The 20,721-nt window shown below is 47.0% G+C and overlaps 13 non-coding genes across 13 annotated transcripts; all 13 read left to right on the forward strand.

Moving 5' to 3' along the window:
- The first annotated feature begins 507 nt into the window (after nt 1-507).
- On the forward strand, nt 508-626 carry LOC139066742 (5S ribosomal RNA). Its single transcript, XR_011519587.1, has one exon. It is a non-coding gene; the product is annotated as a 5S ribosomal RNA (ribosomal RNA).
- A 1,261-nt stretch (nt 627-1,887) lies between these two features.
- On the forward strand, nt 1,888-2,006 carry LOC139066753 (5S ribosomal RNA). The gene has a single exon (XR_011519588.1). It is a non-coding gene; the product is annotated as a 5S ribosomal RNA (ribosomal RNA).
- Nucleotides 2,007-3,266: 1,260 nt separating this feature from the next.
- Nucleotides 3,267-3,385, forward strand: LOC139068142 (5S ribosomal RNA). The gene has a single exon (XR_011519741.1). It is a non-coding gene; the product is annotated as a 5S ribosomal RNA (ribosomal RNA).
- A 1,260-nt stretch (nt 3,386-4,645) lies between these two features.
- LOC139068183 (5S ribosomal RNA) lies at nt 4,646-4,764 on the forward strand. The gene has a single exon (XR_011519782.1). It is a non-coding gene; the product is annotated as a 5S ribosomal RNA (ribosomal RNA).
- A 1,260-nt stretch (nt 4,765-6,024) lies between these two features.
- LOC139066760 (5S ribosomal RNA) lies at nt 6,025-6,143 on the forward strand. Its single transcript, XR_011519589.1, has one exon. It is a non-coding gene; the product is annotated as a 5S ribosomal RNA (ribosomal RNA).
- Nucleotides 6,144-7,403: 1,260 nt separating this feature from the next.
- Nucleotides 7,404-7,522, forward strand: LOC139066772 (5S ribosomal RNA). The gene has a single exon (XR_011519591.1). It is a non-coding gene; the product is annotated as a 5S ribosomal RNA (ribosomal RNA).
- A 1,260-nt stretch (nt 7,523-8,782) lies between these two features.
- LOC139068199 (5S ribosomal RNA) lies at nt 8,783-8,901 on the forward strand. Its single transcript, XR_011519798.1, has one exon. It is a non-coding gene; the product is annotated as a 5S ribosomal RNA (ribosomal RNA).
- A 1,260-nt stretch (nt 8,902-10,161) lies between these two features.
- Nucleotides 10,162-10,280, forward strand: LOC139066783 (5S ribosomal RNA). The gene has a single exon (XR_011519592.1). It is a non-coding gene; the product is annotated as a 5S ribosomal RNA (ribosomal RNA).
- Nucleotides 10,281-11,541: 1,261 nt separating this feature from the next.
- Nucleotides 11,542-11,660, forward strand: LOC139066792 (5S ribosomal RNA). The gene has a single exon (XR_011519593.1). It is a non-coding gene; the product is annotated as a 5S ribosomal RNA (ribosomal RNA).
- Nucleotides 11,661-12,921: 1,261 nt separating this feature from the next.
- LOC139066802 (5S ribosomal RNA) lies at nt 12,922-13,040 on the forward strand. The gene has a single exon (XR_011519594.1). It is a non-coding gene; the product is annotated as a 5S ribosomal RNA (ribosomal RNA).
- A 1,261-nt stretch (nt 13,041-14,301) lies between these two features.
- On the forward strand, nt 14,302-14,420 carry LOC139068236 (5S ribosomal RNA). Its single transcript, XR_011519835.1, has one exon. It is a non-coding gene; the product is annotated as a 5S ribosomal RNA (ribosomal RNA).
- Nucleotides 14,421-15,681: 1,261 nt separating this feature from the next.
- LOC139068159 (5S ribosomal RNA) lies at nt 15,682-15,800 on the forward strand. Its single transcript, XR_011519758.1, has one exon. It is a non-coding gene; the product is annotated as a 5S ribosomal RNA (ribosomal RNA).
- Nucleotides 15,801-20,425: 4,625 nt separating this feature from the next.
- Nucleotides 20,426-20,544, forward strand: LOC139068337 (5S ribosomal RNA). Its single transcript, XR_011519936.1, has one exon. It is a non-coding gene; the product is annotated as a 5S ribosomal RNA (ribosomal RNA).
- The last annotated feature ends 177 nt before the right edge of the window (nt 20,545-20,721 follow it).

A 20,721-nucleotide genomic window follows, 5' to 3' on the forward strand; every position in this document is an offset into this window, starting at 1 on the left:
TTGGAGAAACACATTGCAATTTATTGCTGCCAAACACAAGAAAAGCTGAACTCACAAACTAAGAAAAATCGGGCGCCAGCCGGCCGGCACCTGTTTGCAAGGATTTCACCCACAGAGCCCGGCCAGACGCAGCCCGAACAGGGGGGCGTGGGTCCCACTTTCCATGGGCCCACCACTCATAGGAGGGACAAAGGAAAAACGAGGTACTTCTCTCAACTGAGGTGAAGGTGGCCTTTTTGTACATCCAAATGTTAAATAATATCGTTTGTACTTTCTGACGTCTGCGATGTGAACAAATTTGGATTAAAGCGCATGAACCTATTCTACTGTGTCACTACACAAGCTCCCCTCTCCGCTTTCGCCCACGGAGCCCGGCCAGACACAGCTCAAACTGGGGATGAGGGCGGTTTACTGGAAAGGCCTCAAATTGCAGCATTCCATTCAATGGCAGCCAAGGGCACAACTGTCTCTGCACCCATAAAACGGAGGACGGAAGGACAAGCCTTCGCTTACGGCCATACCACCCTGAACACGCCCGATCTCGTCTGATCTCGGAAGCTAAGCAGGGTCGGGCCTGGTTAGTACTTGGATGGGAGACCGCCTGGGAATACCAGGTGCTGTAAGCTTTTGTCCTTGTCTTTTGAGCCAGCAGAGGGTGCTGTTACGCACTCGCCCTTCTGAGGAACAACACCTTACAGACCTCAAACAGTTACAACAGCATATTGCACTTTTCCTTAACCCTTTCATGCATAATAGTCACTCAAGTGGACAGGTACTCAAAATTGTTATTTATTTATTTTTGCTATTAAGCACAGCTGTTGAAGACTTTATTGCATTTGAGCACCTCCATTTGGACTTTGGTAAGCCAAGCCAACATATTTCATGTTCAGATTGCACGCTGTTCACTGAGGTGGACATGTAATAAATTATTTGTAAATTATACATTTTTACAAAAAATATTTGTTGAAATTTGTTTCATTCACACCTAAAGATGAATCAAAAAATTGTTAAAAAAAAATCATGGTTGAAGATTTCATAATTCATGCATCAAAGGGTTAACACAGAAATGTCAAAAAGCCCATTCCCTGGGGCAATCAGGTTTTAAAAGAGCGTTTCTTCTTCAATACGTTCACATTTTACTTCCCAAGTTGCAATAGAGAAAATCCAACTCATCTATCTGTGACTTACTTGCAATTCAGGGATCTAACTAAAGATTGTCATTAAGATTTCGTTCCGGAGCAAGGCTCTGCAGCCTGCGGCCATGATGGCACGTCGCAAGTCTTTGCCGCTACGCTACCAGCTAAAAGAAATGTGGGCCTTTTACTGGAATGGCATCAAAATGCACCAATAGGTCTTTTCCACAAAGACCCAAATAGGTTGTTGGAGAAACACATTGCAATTTATTGCTGCCAAACACAAGAAAAGCTGAACTCACAAACTAAGAAAAATCGGGCGCCAGCCGGCCGGCACCTGTTTGCAAGGATTTCACCCACAGAGCCCGGCCAGACGCAGCCCGAACAGGGGGGCGTGGGTCCCACTTTCCATGGGCCCACCACTCATAGGAGGGACAAAGGAAAAACGAGGTACTTCTCTCAACTGAGGTGAAGGTGGCCTTTTTGTACATCCAAATGTTAAATAATATCGTCTGTACTTTCTGACGTCTGCGATGTGAACAAATTTGGATTAAAGCGCATGAACCTATTCTACTGTGTCACTACACAAGCTCCCCTCTCCGCTTTCGCCCACGGAGCCCGGCCAGACACAGCTCAAACTGGGGATGAGGGCGGTTTACTGGAAAGGCCTCAAATTGCAGCATTCCATTCAATGGCAGCCAAGGGCACAACTGTCTCTGCACCCATAAAACGGAGGACGGAAGGACAAGCCTTTGCTTACGGCCATACCACCCTGAACACGCCCGATCTCGTCTGATCTCGGAAGCTAAGCAGGGTCGGGCCTGGTTAGTACTTGGATGGGAGACCGCCTGGGAATACCAGGTGCTGTAAGCTTTTGTCCTTGTCTTTTGAGCCAGCAGAGGGTGCTGTTACGCACTCGCCCTTCTGAGGAACAACACCTTACAGACCTCAAACAGTTACAACAGCATATTGCACTTTTCCTTAACCCTTTCATGCATAATAGTCACTCAAGTGGACAGGTACTCAAAATTGTTATTTATTTATTTTTGCTATTAAGCACAGCTGTTGAAGACTTTATTGCATTTGAGCACCTCCATTTGGACTTTGGTAAGCCAAGCCAACATATTTCATGTTCAGATTGCACGCTGTTCACTGAGGTGGACATGTAATAAATTATTTGTAAATTATACATTTTTACAAAAAATATTTGTTGAAATTTGTTTCATTCACACCTAAAGATGAATCAAAAAATTGTTAAAAAAAATCATGGTTGAAGATTTCATAATTCATGCATCAAAGGGTTAACACAGAAATGTCAAAAAGCCCATTCCCTGGGGCAATCAGGTTTTAAAAGAGCGTTTCTTCTTCAATACGTTCACATTTTACTTCCCAAGTTGCAATAGAGAAAATCCAACTCATCTATCTGTGACTTACTTGCAATTCAGGGATCTAACTAAAGATTGTCATTAAGATTTCGTTCCGGAGCAAGGCTCTGCAGCCTGCGGCCATGATGGCACGTCGCAAGTCTTTGCCGCTACGCTACCAGCTAAAAGAAATGTGGGCCTTTTACTGGAATGGCATCAAAATGCACCAATAGGTCTTTTCCACAAAGACCCAAATAGGTTGTTGGAGAAACACATTGCAATTTATTGCTGCCAAACACAAGAAAAGCTGAACTCACAAACTAAGAAAAATCGGGCGCCAGCCGGCCGGCACCTGTTTGCAAGGATTTCACCCACAGAGCCCGGCCAGACGCAGCCCGAACAGGGGGGCGTGGGTCCCACTTTCCATGGGCCCACCACTCATAGGAGGGACAAAGGAAAAACGAGGTACTTCTCTCAACTGAGGTGGAGGTGGCCTTTTTGTACATCCAAATGTTAAATAATATCGTTTGTACTTTCTGACGTCTGCGATGTGAACAAATTTGGATTAAAGCGCATGAACCTATTCTACTGTGTCACTACACAAGCTCCCCTCCCCGCTTTCGCCCACGGAGCCCGGCCAGACACAGCTCAAACTGGGGATGAGGGCGGTTTACTGGAAAGGCCTCAAATTGCAGCATTCCATTCAATGGCAGCCAAGGGCACAACTGTCTCTGCACCCATAAAATGGAGGACGGAACGACAAGCCTTCGCTTACGGCCATACCACCCTGAACACGCCTGATCTCGTCTGATCTCGGAAGCTAAGCAGGGTCGGGCCTGGTTAGTACTTGGATGGGAGACCGCCTGGGAATACCAGGTGCTGTAAGCTTTTGTCCTTGTCTTTTGAGCCAGCAGAGGGTGCTGTTACGCACTCGCCCTTCTGAGGAACAACACCTTACAGACCTCAAACAGTTACAACAGCATATTGCACTTTTCCTTAACCCTTTCATGCATAATAGTCACTCAAGTGGACAGGTACTCAAAATTGTTATTTATTTATTTTTGCTATTAAGCACAGCTGTTGAAGACTTTATTGCATTTGAGCACCTCCATTTGGACTTTGGTAAGCCAAGCCAACATATTTCATGTTCAGATTGCACGCTGTTCACTGAGGTGGACATGTAATAAATTATTTGTAAATTATACATTTTTACAAAAAATATTTGTTGAAATTTGTTTCATTCTCACCTAAAGATGAATCAAAAAATTGTTAAAAAAAATCATGGTTGAAGATTTCATAATTCATGCATCAAAGGGTTAACACAGAAATGTCAAAAAGCCCATTCCCTGGGGCAATCAGGTTTTAAAAGAGCGTTTCTTCTTCAATACGTTCACATTTTACTTCCCAAGTTGCAATAGAGAAAATCCAACTCATCTATCTGTGACTTACTTGCAATTCAGGGATCTAACTAAAGATTGTCATTAAGATTTCGTTCCGGAGCAAGGCTCTGCAGCCTGCGGCCATGATGGCACGTCGCAAGTCTTTGCCGCTACGCTACCAGCTAAAAGAAATGTGGGCCTTTTACTGGAATGGCATCAAAATGCACCAATAGGTCTTTTCCACAAAGACCCAAATAGGTTGTTGGAGAAACACATTGCAATTTATTGCTGCCAAACACAAGAAAAGCTGAACTCACAAACTAAGAAAAATCGGGCGCCAGCCGGCCGGCACCTGTTTGCAAGGATTTCACCCACAGAGCCCGGCCAGACGCAGCCCGAACAGGGGGGCGTGGGTCCCACTTTCCATGGGCCCACCACTCATAGGAGGGACAAAGGAAAAACGAGGTACTTCTCTCAACTGAGGTGAAGGTGGCCTTTTTGTACATCCAAATGTTAAATAATATCGTTTGTACTTTCTGACGTCTGCGATGTGAACAAATTTGGATTAAAGCGCATGAACCTATTCTACTGTGTCACTACACAAGCTCCCCTCTCCGCTTTCGCCCACGGAGCCCGGCCAGACACAGCTCAAACTGGGGATGAGGGCGGTTTACTGGAAAGGCCTCAAATTGCAGCATTCCATTCAATGGCAGCCAAGGGCACAACTGTCTCTGCACCCATAAAACGGAGGACGGAAGGACAAGCCTTCGCTTACGGCCATACCACCCTGAACACGCCCGATCTCGTCTGATCTCGGAAGCTAAGCAGGGTCGGGCCTGGTTAGTACTTGGATGGGAGACCGCCTGGGAATACCAGGTGCTGTTAGCTTTTGTCCTTGTCTTTTGAGCCAGCAGAGGGTGCTGTTACGCACTCGCCCTTCTGAGGAACAACACCTTACAGACCTCAAACAGTTACAACAGCATATTGCACTTTTCCTTAACCCTTTCATGCATAATAGTCACTCAAGTGGACAGGTACTCAAAATTGTTATTTATTTATTTTTGCTATTAAGCACAGCTGTTGAAGACTTTATTGCATTTGAGCACCTCCATTTGGACTTTGGTAAGCCAAGCCAACATATTTCATGTTCAGATTGCACGCTGTTCACTGAGGTGGACATGTAATAAATTATTTGTAAATTATACATTTTTACAAAAAATATTTGTTGAAATTTGTTTCATTCACACCTAAAGATGAATCAAAAAATTGTTAAAAAAAATCATGGTTGAAGATTTCATAATTCATGCATCAAAGGGTTAACACAGAAATGTCAAAAAGCCCATTCCCTGGGGCAATCAGGTTTTAAAAGAGCGTTTCTTCTTCAATACGTTCACATTTTACTTCCCAAGTTGCAATAGAGAAAATCCAACTCATCTATCTGTGACTTACTTGCAATTCAGGGATCTAACTAAAGATTGTCATTAAGATTTCGTTCCGGAGCAAGGCTCTGCAGCCTGCGGCCATGATGGCACGTCGCAAGTCTTTGCCGCTACGCTACCAGCTAAAAGAAATGTGGGCCTTTTACTGGAATGGCATCAAAATGCACCAATAGGTCTTTTCCACAAAGACCCAAATAGGTTGTTGGAGAAACACATTGCAATTTATTGCTGCCAAACACAAGAAAAGCTGAACTCACAAACTAAGAAAAATCGGGCGCCAGCCGGCCGGCACCTGTTTGCAAGTATTTCACCCACAGAGCCCGGCCAGACGCAGCCCGAACAGGGGGGCGTGGGTCCCACTTTCCATGGGCCCACCACTCATAGGAGGGACAAAGGAAAAACGAGGTACTTCTCTCAACTGAGGTGAAGGTGGCCTTTTTGTACATCCAAATGTTAAATAATATCGTTTGTACTTTCTGACGTCTGCGATGTGAACAAATTTGGATTAAAGCGCATGAACCTATTCTACTGTGTCACTACACAAGCTCCCCTCTCCGCTTTCGCCCACGGAGCCCGGCCAGACACAGCTCAAACTGGGGATGAGGGCGGTTTACTGGAAAGGCCTCAAATTGCAGCATTCCATTCAATGGCAGCCAAGGGCACAACTGTCTCTGCACCCATAAAACGGAGGACGGAAGGACAAACCTTCGCTTACGGCCATACCACCCTGAACACGCCCGATCTCGTCTGATCTCGGAAGCTAAGCAGGGTCGGGCCTGGTTAGTACTTGGATGGGAGACCGCCTGGGAATACCAGGTGCTGTAAGCTTTTGTCCTTGTCTTTTGAGCCAGCAGAGGGTGCTGTTACGCACTCGCCCTTCTGAGGAACAACACCTTACAGACCTCAAACAGTTACAACAGCATATTGCACTTTTCCTTAACCCTTTCATGCATAATAGTCACTCAAGTGGACAGGTACTCAAAATTGTTATTTATTTATTTTTGCTATTAAGCACAGCTGTTGAAGACTTTATTGCATTTGAGCACCTCCATTTGGACTTTGGTAAGCCAAGCCAACATATTTCATGTTCAGATTGCACGCTGTTCACTGAGGTGGACATGTAATAAATTATTTGTAAATTATACATTTTTACAAAAAATATTTGTTGAAATTTGTTTCATTCACACCTAAAGATGAATCAAAAAATTGTTAAAAAAAATCATGGTTGAAGATTTCATAATTCATGCATCAAAGGGTTAACACAGAAATGTCAAAAAGCCCATTCCCTGGGGCAATCAGGTTTTAAAAGAGCGTTTCTTCTTCAATACGTTCACATTTTACTTCCCAAGTTGCAATAGAGAAAATCCAACTCATCTATCTGTGACTTACTTGCAATTCAGGGATCTAACTAAAGATTGTCATTAAGATTTCGTTCCGGAGCAAGGCTCTGCAGCCTGCGGCCATGATGGCACGTCGCAAGTCTTTGCCGCTACGCTACCAGCTAAAAGAAATGTGGGCCTTTTACTGGAATGGCATCAAAATGCACCAATAGGTCTTTTCCACAAAGACCCAAATAGGTTGTTGGAGAAACACATTGCAATTTATTGCTGCCAAACACAAGAAAAGCTGAACTCACAAACTAAGAAAAATCGGGCGCCAGCCGGCCGGCACCTGTTTGCAAGGATTTCACCCACAGAGCCCGGCCAGACGCAGCCCGAACAGGGGGGCGTGGGTCCCACTTTCCATGGGCCCACCACTCATAGGAGGGACAAAGGAAAAACGAGGTACTTCTCTCAACTGAGGTGAAGGTGGCCTTTTTGTACATCCAAATGTTAAATAATATCGTTTGTACTTTCTGACGTCTGCGATGTGAACAAATTTGGATTAAAGCGCATGAACCTATTCTACTGTGTCACTACACAAGCTCCCCTCTCCGCTTTCGCCCACGGAGCCCGGCCAGACACAGCTCAAACTGGGGATGAGGGCGGTTTACTGGAAAGGCCTCAAATTGCAGCATTCCATTCAATGGCAGCCAAGGGCACAACTGTCTCTGCACCCATAAAACGGAGGACGGAAGGACAAGCCTTCGCTTACGGCCATACCACCCTGAACACGCCCGATCTCGTCTGATCTCGGAAGCTAAGCAGGGTCGGGCCTGGTTAGTACTTGGATGGGAGACCGCCTGGGAATACCAGGTGCTGTAAGCTTTTGTCCTTGTCTTTTGAGCCAGCAGAGGGTGCTGTTACGCACTCGCCCTTCTGAGGAACAACACCTTACAGACCTCAAACAGTTACAACAGCATATTGCACTTTTCCTTAACCCTTTCATGCATAATAGTCACTCAAGTGGACAGGTACTCAAAATTGTTATTTATTTATTTTTGCTATTAAGCACAGCTGTTGAAGACTTTATTGCATTTGAGCACCTCCATTTGGACTTTGGTAAGCCAAGTCAACATATTTCATGTTCAGATTGCACGCTGTTCACTGAGGTGGACATGTAATAAATTATTTGTAAATTATACATTTTTACAAAAAATATTTGTTGAAATTTGTTTCATTCACACCTAAAGATGAATCAAAAAATTGTTAAAAAAAATCATGGTTGAAGATTTCATAATTCATGCATCAAAGGGTTAACACAGAAATGTCAAAAAGCCCATTCCCTGGGGCAATCAGGTTTTAAAAGAGCGTTTCTTCTTCAATACGTTCACATTTTACTTCCCAAGTTGCAATAGAGAAAATCCAACTCATCTATCTGTGACTTACTTGCAATTCAGGGATCTAACTAAAGATTGTCATTAAGATTTCGTTCCGGAGCAAGGCTCTGCAGCCTGCGGCCATGATGGCACGTCGCAAGTCTTTGCCGCTACGCTACCAGCTAAAAGAAATGTGGGCCTTTTACTGGAATGGCATCAAAATGCACCAATAGGTCTTTTCCACAAAGACCCAAATAGGTTGTTGGAGAAACACATTGCAATTTATTGCTGCCAAACACAAGAAAAGCTGAACTCACAAACTAAGAAAAATCGGGCGCCAGCCGGCCGGCACCTGTTTGCAAGGATTTCACCCACAGAGCCCGGCCAGACGCAGCCCGAACAGGGGGGCGTGGGTCCCACTTTCCATGGGCCCACCACTCATAGGAGGGACAAAGGAAAAACGAGGTACTTCTCTCAACTGAGGTGAAGGTGGCCTTTTTGTACATCCAAATGTTAAATAATATCGTTTGTACTTTCTGACGTCTGCGATGTGAACAAATTTGGATTAAAGCGCATGAACCTATTCTACTGTGTCACTACACAAGCTCCCCTCTCCGCTTTCGCCCACGGAGCCCGGCCAGACACAGCTCAAACTGGGGATGAGGGCGGTTTACTGGAAATGCCTCAAATTGCAGCATTCCATTCAATGGCAGCCAAGGGCACAACTGTCTCTGCACCCATAAAACGGAGGACGGAAGGACAGGCCTTCGCTTACGGCCATACCACCCTGAACACGCCCGATCTCGTCTGATCTCGGAAGCTAAGCAGGGTCGGGCCTGGTTCGTACTTGGATGGGAGACCGCCTGGGAATACCAGGTGCTGTAAGCTTTTGTCCTTGTCTTTTGAGCCAGCAGAGGGTGCTGTTACGCACTCGCCCTTCTGAGGAACAACACCTTACAGACCTCAAACAGTTACAACAGCATATTGCACTTTTCCTTAACCCTTTCATGCATAATAGTCACTCAAGTGGACAGGTACTCAAAATTGTTATTTATTTATTTTTGCTATTAAGCACAGCTGTTGAAGACTTTATTGCATTTGAGCACCTCCATTTGGACTTTGGTAAGCCAAGCCAACATATTTCATGTTCAGATTGCACGCTGTTCACTGAGGTGGACATGTAATAAATTATTTGTAAATTATACATTTTTACAAAAAATATTTGTTGAAATTTGTTTCATTCACACCTAAAGATGAATCAAAAAATTGTTAAAAAAAAATCATGGTTGAAGATTTCATAATTCATGCATCAAAGGGTTAACACAGAAATGTCAAAAAGCCCATTCCCTGGGGCAATCAGGTTTTAAAAGAGCGTTTCTTCTTCAATACGTTCACATTTTACTTCCCAAGTTGCAATAGAGAAAATCCAACTCATCTATCTGTGACTTACTTGCAATTCAGGGATCTAACTAAAGATTGTCATTAAGATTTCGTTCCGGAGCAAGGCTCTGCAGCCCGGGCCATGATGGCACGCCGCAAGTCTTTGCCGCTACGCTACCAGCTAAAAGAAATGTGGGCCTTTTACTGGAATGGCATCAAAATGCACCAATAGGTCTTTTCCACAAAGACCCAAATAGGTTGTTGGAGAAACACATTGCAATTTATTGCTGCCAAACACAAGAAAAGCTGAACTCACAAACTAAGAAAAATCGGGCGCCAGCCGGCCGGCACCTGTTTGCAAGGATTTCACCCACAGAGCCCGGCCAGACGCAGCCCGAACAGGGGGGCGTGGGTCCCACTTTCCATGGGCCCACCACTCATAGGAGGGACAAAGGAAAAACGAGGTACTTCCCTCAACTGAGGTGAAGGTGGCCTTTTTGTACATCCAAATGTTAAATAATATCGTTTGTACTTTCTGACGTCTGCAATGTGAACAAATTTGGATTAAAGCGCATGAACCTATTCTACTGTGTCACTACACAAGCTCCCCTCTCCGCTTTCGCCCACGGAGCCCGGCCAGACACAGCTCAAACTGGGGATGAGGGCGGTTTACTGGAAAGGCCTCAAATTGCAGCATTCCATTCAATGGCAGCCAAGGGCACAACTGTCTCTGCACCCATAAAATGGAGGACGGAAGGACAAGCCTTCGCTTACGGCCATACCACCCTGAACACGCCCGATCTCGTCTGATCTCGGAAGCTAAGCAGGGTCGGGCCTGGTTAGTACTTGGATGGGAGACCGCCTGGGAATACCAGGTGCTGTAAGCTTTTGTCCTTGTCTTTTGAGCCAGCAGAGGGTGCTGTTACGCACTCGCCCTTCTGAGGAACAACACCTTACAGACCTCAAACAGTTACAACAGCATATTGCACTTTTCCTTAACCCTTTCATGCATAATAGTCACTCAAGTGGACAGGTACTCAAAATTGTTATTTATTTATTTTTGCTATTAAGCACAGCTGTTGAAGACTTTATTGCATTTGAGCACCTCCATTTGGACTTTGGTAAGCCAAGCCAACATATTTCATGTTCAGATTGCACGCTGTTCACTGAGGTGGACATGTAATAAATTATTTGTAAATTATACATTTTTACAAAAAATATTTGTTGAAATTTGTTTCATTCACACCTAAAGATGAATCAAAAAATTGTTAAAAAAAAATCATGGTTGAAGATTTCATAATTCATGCATCAAAGGGTTAACACAGAAATGTCAAAAAGCCCATTCCCTGGGGCAATCAGGTTTTAAAAGAGCGTTTCTTCTTCAATACGTTCACATTTTACTTCCCAAGTTGCAATAGAGAAAATCCAACTCATCTATCTGTGACTTACTTGCAATTCAGGGATCTAACTAAAGATTGTCATTAAGATTTCGTTCCGGAGCAAGGCTCTGCAGCCTGCGGCCATGATGGCACGTCGCAAGTCTTTGCCGCTACGCTACCAGCTAAAAGAAATGTGGGCCTTTTACTGGAATGGCATCAAAATGCACCAATAGGTCTTTTCCACAAAGACCCAAATAGGTTGTTGGAGAAACACATTGCAATTTATTGCTGCCAAACACAAGAAAAGCTGAACTCACAAACTAAGAAAAATCGGGCGCCAGCCGGCCGGCACCTGTTTGCAAGGATTTCACCCACAGAGCCCGGCCAGACGCAGCCCGAACAGGGGGGCGTGGGTCCCACTTTCCATGGGCCCACCACTCATAGGAGGGACAAAGGAAAAACGAGGTACTTCTCTCAACTGAGGTGAAGGTGGCCTTTTTGTACATCCAAATGTTAAATAATATCGTTTGTACTTTCTGACGTCTGCGATGTGAACAAATTTGGATTAAAGCGCATGAACCTATTCTACTGTGTCACTACACAAGCTCCCCTCTCCGCTTTCGCCCACGGAGCCCGGCCAGACACAGCTCAAACTGGGGATGAGGGCGGTTTACTGGAAAGGCCTCAAATTGCAGCATTCCATTCAATGGCAGCCAAGGGCACAACTGTCTCTGCACCCATAAAACGGAGGACGGAAGGACAAGCCTTCGCTTACGGCCATACCACCCTGAACACGCCCGATCTCGTCTGATCTCGGAAGCTAAGCAGGGTCGGGCCTGGTTAGTACTTGGATGGGAGACCGCCTGGGAATACCAGGTGCTGTAAGCTTTTGTCCTTGTCTTTTGAGCCAGCAGAGGGTGCTGTTACGCACTCGCCCTTCTGAGGAACAACACCTTACAGACCTCAAACAGTTACAACAGCATATTGCACTTTTCCTTAACCCTTTCATGCATAATAGTCACTCAAGTGGACAGGTACTCAAAATTGTTATTTATTTATTTTTGCTATTAAGCACAGCTGTTGAAGACTTTATTGCATTTGAGCACCTCCATTTGGACTTTGGTAAGCCAAGCCAACATATTTCATGTTCAGATTGCACGCTGTTCACTGAGGTGGACATGTAATAAATTATTTGTAAATTATACATTTTTACAAAAAATATTTGTTGAAATTTGTTTCATTCACACCTAAAGATGAATCAAAAAATTGTTAAAAAAAAATCATGGTTGAAGATTTCATAATTCATGCATCAAAGGGTTAACACAGAAATGTCAAAAAGCCCATTCCCTGGGGCAATCAGGTTTTAAAAGAGCGTTTCTTCTTCAATACGTTCACATTTTACTTCCCAAGTTGCAATAGAGAAAATCCAACTCATCTATCTGTGACTTACTTGCAATTCAGGGATCTAACTAAAGATTGTCATTAAGATTTCGTTCCGGAGCAAGGCTCTGCAGCCTGCGGCCATGATGGCACGTCGCAAGTCTTTGCCGCTACGCTACCAGCTAAAAGAAATGTGGGCCTTTTACTGGAATGGCATCAAAATGCACCAATAGGTCTTTTCCACAAAGACCCAAATAGGTTGTTGGAGAAACACATTGCAATTTATTGCTGCCAAACACAAGAAAAGCTGAACTCACAAACTAAGAAAAATCGGGCGCCAGCCGGCCGGCACCTGTTTGCAAGGATTTCACCCACAGAGCCCGGCCAGACGCAGCCCGAACAGGGGGGCGTGGGTCCCACTTTCCATGGGCCCACCACTCATAGGAGGGACAAAGGAAAAACGAGGTACTTCTCTCAACTGAGGTGAAGGTGGCCTTTTTGTACATCCAAATGTTAAATAATATCGTTTGTACTTTCTGACGTCTGCGATGTGAACAAATTTGGATTAAAGCGCATGAACCTATTCTACTGTGTCACTACACAAGCTCCCCTCCCCGCTTTCGCCCACGGAGCCCGGCCAGACACAGCTCAAACTGGGGATGAGGGCGGTTTACTGGAAAGGCCTCAAATTGCAGCATTCCATTCAATGGCAGCCAAGGGCACAACTGTCTCTGCACCCATAAAACGGAGGACGGAAGGACAAGCCTTCGCTTACGGCCATACCACCCTGAACACGCCCGATCTCGTCTGATCTCGGAAGCTAAGCAGGGTCGGGCCTGGTTAGTACTTGGATGGGAGACCGCCTGGGAATACCAGGTGCTGTAAGCTTTTGTCCTTGTCTTTTGAGCCTGCAGAGGGTGCTGTTACGCACTCGCCCTTCTGAGGAACAACACCTTACAGACCTCAAACAGTTACAACAGCATATTGCACTTTTCCTTAACCCTTTCATGCATAATAGTCACTCAAGTGGACAGGTACTCAAAATTGTTATTTATTTATTTTTGCTATTAAGCACAGCTGTTGAAGACTTTATTGCATTTGAGCACCTCCATTTGGACTTTGGTAAGCCAAGCCAACATATTTCATGTTCAGATTGCACGCTGTTCACTGAGGTGGACATGTAATAAATTATTTGTAAATTATACATTTTTACAAAAAATATTTGTTGAAATTTGTTTCATTCACACCTAAAGATGAATCAAAAAATTGTTAAAAAAAAATCATGGTTGAAGATTTCATAATTCATGCATCAAAGGGTTAACACAGAAATGTCAAAAAGCCCATTCCCTGGGGCAATCAGGTTTTAAAAGAGCGTTTCTTCTTCAATACGTTCACATTTTACTTCCCAAGTTGCAATAGAGAAAATCCAACTCATCTATCTGTGACTTACTTGCAATTCAGGGATCTAACTAAAGATTGTCATTAAGATTTCGCTCCGGAGCAAGGCTCTGCAGCCTGCGGCCATGATGGCACGTCGCAAGTCTTTGCCGCTACGCTACCAGCTAAAAGAAATGTGGGCCTTTTACTGGAATGGCATCAAAATGCACCAATAGGTCTTTTCCACAAAGACCCAAATAGGTTGTTGGAGAAGCACATTGCAATTTATTGCTGCCAAACACAAGAAAAGCTGAACTCACAAACTAAGAAAAATCGGGCGCCAGCCGGCCGGCACCTGTTTGCAAGGATTTCACCCACAGAGCCCGGCCAGACGCAGCCCGAACAGGGGGGCGTGGGTCCCACTTTCCATGGGCCCACCACTCATAGGAGGGACAAAGGAAAAACGAGGTACTTCTCTCAACTGAGGTGAAGGTGGCCTTTTTGTACATCCAAATGTTAAATAATATCGTTTGTACTTTCTGACGTCTGCGATGTGAACAAATTTGGATTAAAGCGCATGAACCTATTCTACTGTGTCACTACACAAGCTCCCCTCCCCGCTTTCGCCCACGGAGCCCGGCCAGACACAGCTCAAACTGGGGATGAGGGCGGTTTACTGGAAAGGCCTCAAATTGCAGCATTCCATTCAATGGCAGCCAAGGGCACAACTGTCTCTGCACCCACAAAACGGAGGACGGAAGGACAAGCCTTCGCTTACGGCCATACCACCCTGAACACGCCCGATCTCGTCTGATCTCGGAAGCTAAGCAGGTTCGGGCCTGGTTAGTACTTGGATGGGAGACCGCCTGGGAATACCAGGTGCTGTAAGCTTTTGTCCTTGTCTTTTGAGCCTGCAGAGGGTGCTGTTACGCACTCGCCCTTCTGAGGAACAACACCTTACAGACCTCAAACAGTTACAACAGCATATTGCACTTTTCCTTAACCCTTTCATGCATAATAGTCACTCAAGTGGACAGGTACTCAAAATTGTTATTTATTTATTTTTGCTATTAAGCACAGCTGTTGAAGACTTTATTGCATTTGAGCACCTCCATTTGGACTTTGGTAAGCCAAGCCAACATATTTCATGTTCAGATTGCACGCTGTTCACTGAGGTGGACATGTAATAAATTATTTGTAAATTATACATTTTTACAAAAAATATTTGTTGAAATTTGTTTCATTCACACCTAAAGATGAATCAAAAAATTGTTAAAAAAAATCATGGTTGAAGATTTCATAATTCATGCATCAAAGGGTTAACACAGAAATGTCAAAAAGCCCATTCCCTGGGGCAATCAGGTTTTAAAAGAGCGTTTCTTCTTCAATACGTTCACATTTTACTTCCCAAGTTGCAATAGAGAAAATCCAACTCATCTATCTGTGACTTACTTGCAATTCAGGGATCTAACTAAAGATTGTCATTAAGATTTCGTTCCGGAGCAAGGCTCTGCAGCCTGCGGCCATGATGGCACGTCGCAAGTCTTTGCCGCTACGCTACCAGCTAAAAGAAATGTGGGCCTTTTACTGGAATGGCATCAAAATGCACCAATAGGTCTTTTCCACAAAGACCCAAATAGGTTGTTGGAGAAGCACATTGCAATTTATTGCTGCCAAACACAAGAAAATCCTGAACTCACAAACTAAGAAAAATCGGGCGCCAGCCGGCCGGCACCTGTTTGCAAGGATTTCACCCACAGAGCCCGGCCAGACGCAGCCCGAACAGGGGGGCGTGGGTCCCACTTTCCATGGGCCCACCACTCATAGGAGGGACAAAGGAAAAACGAGGTACTTCTCTCAACTGAGGTGAAGGTGGCCTTTTTGTACATCCAAATGTTAAATAATATCGTTTGTACTTTCTGACGTCTGCGATGTGAACAAATTTGGATTAAAGCGCATGAACCTATTCTACTGTGTCACTACACAAGCTCCCCTCTCCGCTTTCGCCCACGGAGCCCGGCCAGACACAGCTCAAACTGGGGATGAGGGCGGTTTACTGGAAAGGCCTCAAATTGCAGCATTCCATTCAATGGCAGCCAAGGGCACAACTGTCTCTGCACCCATAAAACGGAGGACGGAAGGACAAGCCTTCTCTTACGGCCATACCACCCTGAACACGCCCGATCTCGTCTGATCTCGGAAGCTAAGCAGGGTCGGGCCTGGTTAGTACTTGGATGGGAGACCGCCTGGGAATACCAGGTGCTGTAAGCTTTTGTCCTTGTCTTTTGAGCCAGCAGAGGGTGCTGTTACGCACTCGCCCTTCTGAGGAACAACACCTTACAGACCTCAAACAGTTACAACAGCATATTGCACTTTTCCTTAACCCTTTCATGCATAATAGTCACTCAAGTGGACAGGTACTCAAAATTGTTATTTATTTATTTTTGCTATTAAGCACAGCTGTTGAAGACTTTATTGCATTTGAGCACCTCCATTTGGACTTTGGTAAGCCAAGCCAACATATTTCATGCTCAGATTGCACGCTGTTCACTGAGGTGGACATGTAATAAATTATTTGTAAATTATACATTTTTACAAAAAATATTTGTTGAAATTTGTTTCATTCACACCTAAAGATGAATCAAAAAATTGTTTAAAAAAAATCATGGTTGAAGATTTCATAATTCATGCATCCTCCTTGAACCGTCACCTTATCGTGGTGGAGGAGTTTGAGTGCCCTAATGATCCTAGGAGCTATGTTGTCTGGGGCACTTAGTGCCCCTGGTAGGGTCTCCCATGACAAATTGGTCTTAGGTGAAGGGTGAGACAAAGAACGGTTCGAAGGATCTTTCATGGCGGTTAAAATGAAGAGTCGGAGTACCCGGCCCGGAGGGTTACCGGGGTCCCACCCTGGAGCCAGGCCTGGGGTTGGGGCCCGTGAGCGAGCGCCTGGTGGCCGGGCTTTCGCCCATGGGGCCCGGCCGGGCCCAGCCCGAACCGGATACATGGGCTCGTCCAACTGTGGACCCACCACCCGCAGGAGGAACATGAAGGGTCCGGTGCAATGCGAATCGGGTGGCAGACCAAGGCGGGAGCCTTGGCGGTCCAATCCCCGGACAAGAAAACTAGTTTTTGGGACATGGAACGTCACCTCGCTGGCGGGGAAGGAGCCGGAGCTTGTGGCAGAGGTTGAGCGGTACCGGCTAGATATAGTCGGACTCACCTCGACACATTGCATTGGCTCTGGAACCCGAGACCTGGAGAGGGGTTGGACACTCTACTTTGCTGGAGTTGCTCCGGGTGAGAGGCGGAGGGCTGGGGTTGGCTTTTTGTTAGCTCCGAGACTCTCTGCCTGTGTGTTGGGGTTTACCCCGGGGGACAAGAGGGTAGCTTCCTTGCGCCTTCGGGTCGGGGAACGGGTCCTGACTGTTGTTTGTGCTTATGGGCCAAATATCAGTTCAGAGTACCCACCCTTTTTGGAGTCCCTGGGACGAGTGCTAGATAGTGCTCCATCAGGGGACTCCATTGTCCTGCTGGGGGACTTCAATGCTCACGTGGGCAATGACAGCTTGACCTGGAGGGGTGTGATTGGGAGGAACGGCCCACCTAATCTGAACTCGAGCGGTGTTTTGTTATTGGACTTCTGTGCAAGCCGCAGTTTGGCCATAACGAACACCATGTTCGAACATAAGGATGCCCACCGGTACACTTGGTACCAGGGCAGCCTAGGTCACAGGTCGATGATAGATTTTGTAGTCGTATCATCTGACCTGCGGCCGTATGTTTTGGACACCCGAGTGAAGAGAGGGGCGGAGCTGTCAACTGATCACCACCTGGTGGTGAGTTGGATCAGATGGCAAGGGAACATGCCGCGTAGACCTGGCAGACCCAAACGCATAGTGAGGGTCTGCTGGGAACGCCTGGCAGAAGAACCTGTCAAGACGGTCTTCAACTCCCACCTCCGGCAGAGCTTTGACCACGTCCCGAGAGCAGTGGGGGACATTGAGTCCGAGTGGGCCTTGTTCCACTCTGCGATTGTCGAGGCGGCTGTTGCTAGCTGTGGCCGTAAGGTGGCCGGTGCCAGTCGTGGTGGCAACCCCCGTACCCGCTGGTGGACACCAGAGGTTCGGGGAGCCGTCAGGCTGAAGAAGGAGGCCTACAGGGCGTGGCTGGTCTGTGGGTCTCCGGAGGCAGCAGACAGGTACCGGATAGCCAAGCGGGGTGCAGCAGTGGCAGTTGCCGAGGCAAAATCTCGGGCGTGGGAGGAGTTTGGTGAGGCCATGGAGAAAGACTATCGATCGGCTCCAAAGAGGTTCTGGCAAACTGTCCGGCGCCTCAGGAGAGGAAGGCAGCAACTCGCTCACACTGTTTACAGTGGGGATGGGGAGCTGCTGACGTCAACTGAGGCTATAGTCGGACGGTGGAAGGAATACTTTGAGGAGCTCCTCAATCCCACCAATGCGCATTCCGAGGAGGAACCAGAGCTGGGAGGCCTGGGGATGGACTGTCCGATCTCGGGGGCAGAAGTTGCTGAGGTAGTCAAACAACTACACAGCGGCGGAGCCCCGGGGGCGGATGAGGTTCGTCCTGGGTATCTCAAGGCTATGGATGTTGTAGGGCTGTCATGGTTGACACGTCTCTACAACATTGCGTGGTCATCGGGGGCAGTTCCTAGGGAGTGGCAGACCGGGGAGGTGGTCCCCATCTTTAAGAAGGGTGACCTGAGGGTGTGTTCCAACTATAGGGGGATCACACTCCTCAGCCTCCCTGGAAAGGTCTACGCCAAGGTACTGGAGAGGAGGGTCCGATCGATAGTTGAATCTCAGATAGAGGAGGAGCAATGTGGTTTTCGTCCTGGCCGTGGAACTGTGGACCAGCTCTATACCCTTGCAAGGGTGATGGAGGGGGCATGGGAGTTTGCCCAACCAATCCACATGTGTTTTGTGGATTTGGAGAAGGCTTATGACCGTGTCCCCAGGGGCACCCTGTGGGGGACGCTCCAGGAGTATGGGGTGGGTGGCTTTCTGTTAAGGGCCATTCAGTCCCTTTACCAGAGGAGCGTGAGTTTGGTCCGCATAGCCGGTAGTAAGTCGGACCTGTTCCCAGTGAGGGTTGGACTCCGCCAGGGCTGCCCTTTGTCACCGGTTCTGTTCATCACTTTTATGGACAGAATTTCTAGACGCAGCCGTGGTGTGGAGTGTGTCGAGTTTGGTGGCAGGAGAATCTCGTCTCTGCTTTTTGCGGATGATGTGGTCCTCCTAGCTTCATCCAGCTCTGGCCTTCAGCTCTTGCTGGGTAGGTTCGCGGCCGAATGTGAAGCGGCTGGGATGAGGATCAGCACCTCCAAATCTGAGACCATGGTTCTCGACCGGAAAAGGGTGGCTTGCCACCTCCGGGTCGGGGGAGAGGTCCTACCTCAAGTGGAGGAGTTTAAGTATCTCGGGGTCTTGTTCACGAGTGAGGGTAGGAGGGATCGGGAGATCGACAGGCGGATTGGTTCGGCGTCTGCAGTGATGCGGACGCTGAGCCGATCTGTCGTGGGGAAGAGGGAGCTGAGCCAGAAAGCCAGGCTCTCGATTTACCAGTCGATCTACGTCCCAATCCTCACCTATGGTCATGAGCTTTGGGTAATGACCGAAAGAACGAGATCGCGGATACAAGCGGCCGAAATGAGTTTCCTCCGTAGGGTGGCCGGGCTCAGCCTTAGAGATAGGGTGAGGAGCTCGGACATTCGGGAGGGACTCGGAGTAGAACCGCTGCTCCTCCGGATCGAAAGGAGCCAGTTGAGGTGGTTTGGGCATCTGGTCAGGATGCCTCCTGGACGCCTCCCCGGGGAGGTGTTTCGGGCATGTCCTGCCGGCAGAAGGCCCCCGGGTCGACCCAGGACACGTTGGAGAGGTTACATCTCCAATCTGGTCCGGGAACGCCTTGGGGTCCTGCCGGAGGAGCTGGTGGACAAGGCCGGGGAGAGGACGGCCTGGAGCTCCCTAGTTGGGATGCTGCCCCCGCGACCCGGACCCGGATAAGCGGAGGAAGACGAGACGAGACGAGATGCATCAAAGGGTTAACACAGAAATGTCAAAAAGCCCATTCCCTGGGGCAATCAGGTTTTAAAAGAGCGTTTCTTCTTCAATACGTTCACATTTTACTTCCCAAGTTGCAATAGAGAAAATCCAACTCATCTATCTGTGACTTACTTGCAATTCAGGGATCTAACTAAAGATTGTCATTAAGATTTCGTTCCGGAGCAAGGCTCTGCAGCCTGCGGCCATGATGGCACGTCGCAAGTCTTTGCCGCTACGCTACCAGCTAAAAGAAATGTGGGCCTTTTACTGGAATGGCATCAAAATGCACCAATAGGTCTTTTCCACAAAGACCCAAATAGGTTGTTGGAGAAACACATTGCAATTTATTGCTGCCAAACACAAGAAAAGCTGAACTCACAAACTAAGAAAAATCGGGCGCCAGCCGGCCGGCACCTGTTTGCAAGGATTTCACCCACAGAGCCCGGCCAGACGCAGCCCGAACAGGGGGGCGTGGGTCCCACTTTCCATGGGCCCACCACTCATAGGAGGGACAAAGGAAAAACGAGGTACTTCTCTCAACTGAGGTGAAGGTGGCCTTTTTGTACATCCAAATGTTAAATAATATCGTTTGTACTTTCTGACGTCTGCGATGTGAACAAATTTGGATTAAAGCGCATGAACCTATTCTACTGTGTCACTACACAAGCTCCCCTCTCCGCTTTCGCCCACGGAGCCCGGCCAGACACAGCTCAAACTGGGGATGAGGGCGGTTTACTGGAAAGGCCTCAAATTGCAGCATTCCATTCAATGGCAGCCAAGGGCACAACTGTCTAAGGACCCATTAAACGGAGGACGGAAGGACAAGCCTTTGCATACGGCCATACCACCCTGAACTCGCACGATCTCGTTTGATCTCGGAAGCTAAGCAGGGTCGGGCCTGGTTAGTACTTGGATGGGAGACCGCCTGGGAATACCAGGTGCTGTAAGATTTTGTCCTTGTCTTTTGAGCCAGCAGAGGGTGCTGTTACGCACTCGCCCTTCTGAGGAACAACACCTTACAGACCTCAAACAGTTACAACAGCATATTGCACTTTTCCTTAACCCTTTCATGCATAATAGTCACTCAAGTGGACAGGTACTCAAAATTGTTATTTATTTATTTTTGC

Source organism: Nothobranchius furzeri, chromosome 2 (genome assembly GCF_043380555.1).
Source record: "Nothobranchius furzeri strain GRZ-AD chromosome 2, NfurGRZ-RIMD1, whole genome shotgun sequence".
NCBI classification, from domain to species: Eukaryota; Metazoa; Chordata; class Actinopteri; order Cyprinodontiformes; family Nothobranchiidae; genus Nothobranchius; species Nothobranchius furzeri.